We start from the raw sequence: 6,000 nt of genomic DNA, 5'->3' as shown, positions 1-6,000 counted from the left end.
AGTTTCTAGCCCTGGCCCATATCCTTGAGTCTATCTTGGATTCTGTTCCTCAGGACTCCCACCCTAACAAAACCTTGTCCCCTACCCTGCCTTGCAAGCTTCTACAGCCTCCTCATTTCCATTTTCCTTCCCAGGGCATCCACTGTGATTCGCCATCGGGAGTCCCATGTGGAAAGTCAGAGCAGGATGAGACGACACTCAGACACTCATGTTCCGCATGGCCCTGCTGAGCCGGGTCTTGAAATGTCCTCACAAACCTAAGGTTCCTCTAGTGGCCAACCCAAAAACTTTCATTCTCTCAAGGCTATGGAATTAGCAAGTGACAGGAATTCTAAGTCAGGATATCAGCAACCCAACCCACCCCACCCTGCTCCCATTCCTGTGAAACATCACAGGAACCCTTGTGAGAACAGTGATTGGATGGGCAAGATTTCACTGGAGCACCAAAAACCAACCAGCAACTCCTCCAGCCCATTTCTGGGGTGGGGGCTCTCGGGTCTCCCCTACACTATCCCATCCAGCTTGCACACATCTGCGCTGACTCTCCAGGGCAGCAGCAAGGCTGGTGTCTGCTTTTCACTGACCCTGTGGCTCAGGCATTTTAATAGTTGAGGAACTTGGTGCAGTCATTCCCCAGTCAGGGCCAAGTGACCGTTCTTGTGACTTGGGCTATTGGAGAGGTGAGTGATGCTGCTGTGCTGTTGGGCTCTTAGCCCCACAATAAAACTTGCCCCAGACTCAAAGCTGTTTCGATCTGAATACAAAGGGGGAGAGACTAAAGCTTGGGAAGGAGAGGACAGGGACAATGGGAAGCCAGTGAAAACCAGGATCTTGTTAAGGACCTTTCAGTCTGCTGAGTCTTTCTGTCCGTGCTTTACCTGAACTGAGACAGGAAGTGTTCTCCCCTGCAAAAGCTTTGGGGCAGTCCACATCTGCAGATGCAGCTTGAGGACTTGAGGATTGAAAGCTGGATGTCTACAGCCCTCATTCTCAATCACAAGTGTACAGCCCAGACACCACAGTCACGAGCTGAGAGAAACATAGCATGGATGCAGCTTAGATTTGGGGTTAAGTAGAAGGACACCCTTCCTGACGGCAAGATGGACCTCAGTAAGTGAATGGTTTTCACCAAACTCAGCAAATCAGCAAAGTTTTCTGGGACCAAAGAGAATGCTTCCAAGGCCCAGAGCCAGGGCAATCTGAGGCAAAGAGGTGAATTCAGGTGGCCACGAACAGCTGCCACAAACTCGAGTTCCTTCCATTACTGGACACCAGAGCAAGAGGTCAGAGGCAGTGAGTGGAGTAGCTATGGGGGGGGGGGGGGGTAAAAGATGGCTGAGGGTGGATCAACAGGACCCCTACATGCAGAGGGCTGAGAACTGGACGGGGCAACTCTTCTGAGGACGGTGGCAGGGGGTCCAGAAAACATAGGTGACGCCTTCTGCGGAAGACACGGGGTTACAGATAAGAACTATCTGCCTCTTGGGAGAATCTGTGCCAGGAACTAAAATGTACTTTTATGTTGCTGGAGTTTTGGTGCCGCACTGCGTGAGTTTGAAGCTGGGATCTCCTGCAATGGAAGGTTGTGTGTTCTGCCACCTGAACCAATGTCAGGTCCAAAAGTGACTATTTCTGTGGCCAACAAACATTTTTATTCTATCATCAGGGTTTCCTAGGAATGGGCAAAATCCTTAAGCACAAAGGAGCAGTGTTTTAGGATTGGGAGAGGACGGCCTAGGCCCTCGCTTCTAGTAGGGTGCCCACAAGGAGCACAGGCTGGCCCCGGGCTCCTCCCTGCGTGCTCACCTCCCTCAGGGAAGCCACGGGCAGAATAGGGCAGGGATGGAAACAAATTCTGGAGCAGAAATGTCCAGGGAGGGCCACAAATAGTAGCTATGAACATCTGGGGCCGGAGCACTAGTACAGCATGGAAGGCACTTGCCTTGCACAGTCGACCTGGGTTCAATCCCCTGCACCCCTTAATGTCCGGAGTCCACCGGGAGTGACCCCTGAGAGGAGTCAGGAGTAAACCAAGCACAGCCAGGTGTGCCCCAAAACAAAAACAAGGTCAATCTTGCTGGGGGCTGAGGCTCAGTGGTAGGGCTCATGCCTGGCAGGTGCAAAGCCTTTGAACCCCAGCACCAAAGATTTTTTAGACATAACTTTTTTTGAGGTGCTCGAGTTTGAACCCCGGGCTCATACATGCAAGTGCTCTACCACTGAGCTACATGCTCGGCCCCTCTTTCTCTCCATATGTGTGTGTGTATGTGTTTTCTCCCCCCCTTTTTTGGTGGCACCAGGGACTAAACCCAGGGCCGCACACGTGCAAGGCAAATACTCTGCCACTAAATTATAGCTGCCTTCCTCCACCAATCCCCCCCACCCTTCAGCCCATTTTGTAATTTTCTAAACTCACCTCTGTAAACCCATCCATTCTAGAACAATCATGACATGTAGAAATACATGGAAAAGGACAGTAAAAGTGAACCAAGGGGACCGATGGGATTGCCACACCATCTCAGCATGAAGTGGCTACAGCTTCTGTAGGTCCGATGTGGCCCTCACCCCTCACACAAGCCGATCTCATACATGACTGCTTTCTGCCGGAGCCCCGGGAGAGGCTGCAGAGGCAAGAGTGGGCACGAGGGCATCCCTGTTTCCCTTCCTCCAGGACAGGTTCAAGCATCAAGGCTCTTCTGTCTGCCCACATAGCAGCATGCATTTCTCCAGTCCGCGTGTCCTTATTCTTCCCAAGGGTTTTCTTGAAGACAGGTATCACTGGAAATCTTCTTGGAAGCCAATGGAATCAAGTTTCTGAGTGAGTTATGAATAAACACCACCACCACCACCACCACAGCCGTTTATTAAGTGCTTGCCAAGCACTGTGCTAAAGCTTTACAACATTTCGGTATATCCAACAACCCTGAGGTAGTTATTTTCAACACCTCCCTTTCCCCAAACACATATCAGTTGAGGAAACAGAGGCTCAGAGAGGTCAAGGAAATCAACCAAGGTCACAACCAGCTGGTAAGTAGCACAGCTAGAATCCTGAACTAAATTCATGACTCCAAAATCCACGCTTTTAAACACTATGCTAGACTGTTTTGTCACACTGACGTGAAAGGGGACACAGTCCTTGCCAAAATATTACCCAAGGGCCTGATTTTAGGTGAAGGTGTCAAGATCCAGTTCTTCTAACTTATTTAGTCGGCTATCATACTGCAGATGTGGAAACGGTCCAGGCTGACCCCTGGGACAGCTCTCCTGCTCCCCTAGTCTGCAGGGCCCTTCTCATCTATCACCTCCACCCCTGATCCTCTGACTCGCCATCTGCTGTTTTCCTTCTAGCAACCACTAAAATATAAAGGTCAGCCCAATGCTGGGCACATCACCTGTCACCTGAGGGAAATAAGGAGACACTCACGAAAATACTCCTCCGGAAGTGCATGATCCCAAGGCACCAAGCCACACTTGGATGGGAACCAAGCCTGCACCTGTGCTGCCAGGCGCGGCCCCGGTGGAAAAAGACAGGGGCGTCTTTCTCCACTGTCCACCAGTGTCTAGGACCCTCTCCTCAGCCATCTCTGGAGGGCGTGGTGACTGCAGGCCTCTGGGCCTCTCTGACTTGTCACTGTCTGAAGCTTTGTTCCCAGGAAAGCACTAAACAGAGTCCCCAGGGTGTACAGAACTGACAGAGGAATGGCAAGAAGTTAGAGCAGACACAGGGACAAACATTAGCTCAATCAACAGAGCTTGAAGAGTAGAAAGATGGCTCGGAGATGCACAGGAAGAGGGGCTGGGAGATAAGCCTATCCCAACACCAGCAGCCAGGAAACTATTCAGAACAAAGGGTACCGTGAGGGTGTGGGGATCTCTGTGACCGGTCAGGCGGGCTACTGAAGACAACGGGGAGGGCCAGCTGAGAAACTGGGCCAGCTCTGGCAAAAGCCATCAGAAGAGCAAGTGGCGACCAGTGGACAAGCTACTCGAAGTCCCAGGGAGAAAGGACATGGGCTGAAAGGTCAGACCTCTAGAACCCGCCAGCCACCTGCAGGTGCAGCCCAGCTTTCCTCTTCTTTGGGGAAGACCTGACCCCTACAGCCCTCTGAATTCTGCACTCGAGTTTGACGGTTCAAAGACTCAGAGGAAGGGCTGTTACCAGTGGGGTCCAAAAAGATAAAATCCCCTGAGTAGGTGAATCATGTTCCATGGAGACAAAGCACTGTCACTCTCAGCCCCACTACAGGGAATCGATTCAAGAAACCCACCAGAGAAAATACCAACTGGGCCCACTGATTCTGAAAACTATTCTTTATGTCTCAAGAAAAAGAGGAGATGAGGTCACTTGGAGTGGTGGCACAATCCAGCGTTCAGCTCTGTATCGAAAGACTCCCATCGGGACGGGAAGCTCAGTGTTCACCACACGAGACGCAATGACAAGGTTGGGGGTCGCGGCTGCCCAGAGGCAGGGATGGAGAGCTCCTCCCTGGGAGCCTCAGAGGATCCGAGCAGGAGAGCGCTGCCTCCTCAGCATCTCTAACCCTGGACTCAAGAGCGTACCACCTTTTGGCCTCATCAACGCGAACTGTTTCACGTGGTTCCCTCTCCACCTACGTGGAAGCTTCTGGAGGATAAAGAGCAGGCTTTACCCACTCCCTGCAGGGTTGAAAGGCAACAAATACTGGTCACAGGTGGGCTATACCTGGAGTATCACAAAATTATTTCCCACACACAGCAAGCACATGCCCAAACATTTCTATTTCACCTTTTGCCCCGTAGGTCGCCATCTGACCCCGAGCTCTCTCCTGCTGGCGCTGGTGGTAGGTGCCTATTCCTGTATCACCTTCAGGCTGAGGACTGGGTCTGCTCAAAGAGCCTTTAGGCGTCCCAGTCTCAGCCTGCCTGTGGGCACACTGATGGAGGGAGGGTCTCTCCACACTGGGCTGGCCCATTGATAAGGAGCCATCCCCTCTCTGTCTCTTAACAGATTCAGATTAATGATCGCTCATTCCTAATTGTCAAATTTCTTTTCCTTCATCCTGTGTCTAATCACCAGTGACAGAAACCATTACGCAAATGAGAGCAGACGACTTCCCCCAACTGTTCGCGTTGGTAAAAACCTTGTAATTTAGAGCTCTGATTTGTAGGGGAAGCTGGTCTCCCCCAGGCATCCTGGGCATCTGCTCAACTGATAACCACAACAGCCCCTCCTCCATCTCCCAAACCCCGGCCCCCCAACAAATATTTGACTTCACTGAACAGTTATCTCCTCTGTACCTGATAGTGTTTAAAAAAAAAGGGGGGGGGGGGTTGCAACATGGTTAACCTCCATACAGGCCCTTGGTGTGTGCGGACCAGAACAAGGGGAGAGCAACAGAGCGGAACTGCTTCTTCCAGTGATGGAGGAGAGCCCAAACAGCCCGAACCGCACTCAGTGCAGAGGCTCCGCCTCCTCCTTGGCGGGAAAAGGAGCGGAACATGAATCAAGGTTTCTCAGACTCAGACCTTCGATTCTACAGCTGCAGGAGCACACTCGAGGAAACACAAGGCAACAGGAGAGTAAACTTCGTTCCGTGGGAGCTCCTCCCAGCACCCGATTCAAAATGCTTTCCCAAACTGCCCTCCACGAAAGCCCAAAGAGCTGCAGCCCGGGACTGTGTCTCCTGCAGCCTCTTGGTATGATCTCAGCTGACCAGAGTTGGTCCAGGACAGTGAGCAATGAGGATGGTCTACGGTGGCCAGGAGGAGACAGGGCAGGAGCAAGAGCAGAATCCAGTGGAGAGGGGAGAACACAGCTGCAGCCAAATAGCACAAGGTTGCAATCCCACTTGCCCTCATTACATCAATTCTCTCAGTCCCTTCCTGCATCCCAGGGCTGTGAGAAAAAAAGACAAGAGCACTGGGCATCTGTTACACGGAGGCACAACTCTATTACCCAGGAAGGCCCCCCGCCCACCTCTGCTGCAGTCACTGAGAGCTGGGGCAGCCGAGAGGCACACG

This window comes from Sorex fumeus, unplaced genomic scaffold (genome assembly GCF_029834395.1).
Source record: "Sorex fumeus unplaced genomic scaffold, SorFum_2.1 ptg000043l, whole genome shotgun sequence".
Lineage (NCBI taxonomy): Eukaryota > Metazoa > Chordata > Mammalia > Eulipotyphla > Soricidae > Sorex > Sorex fumeus.
This window is presented reverse-complemented; position numbering follows the sequence as displayed.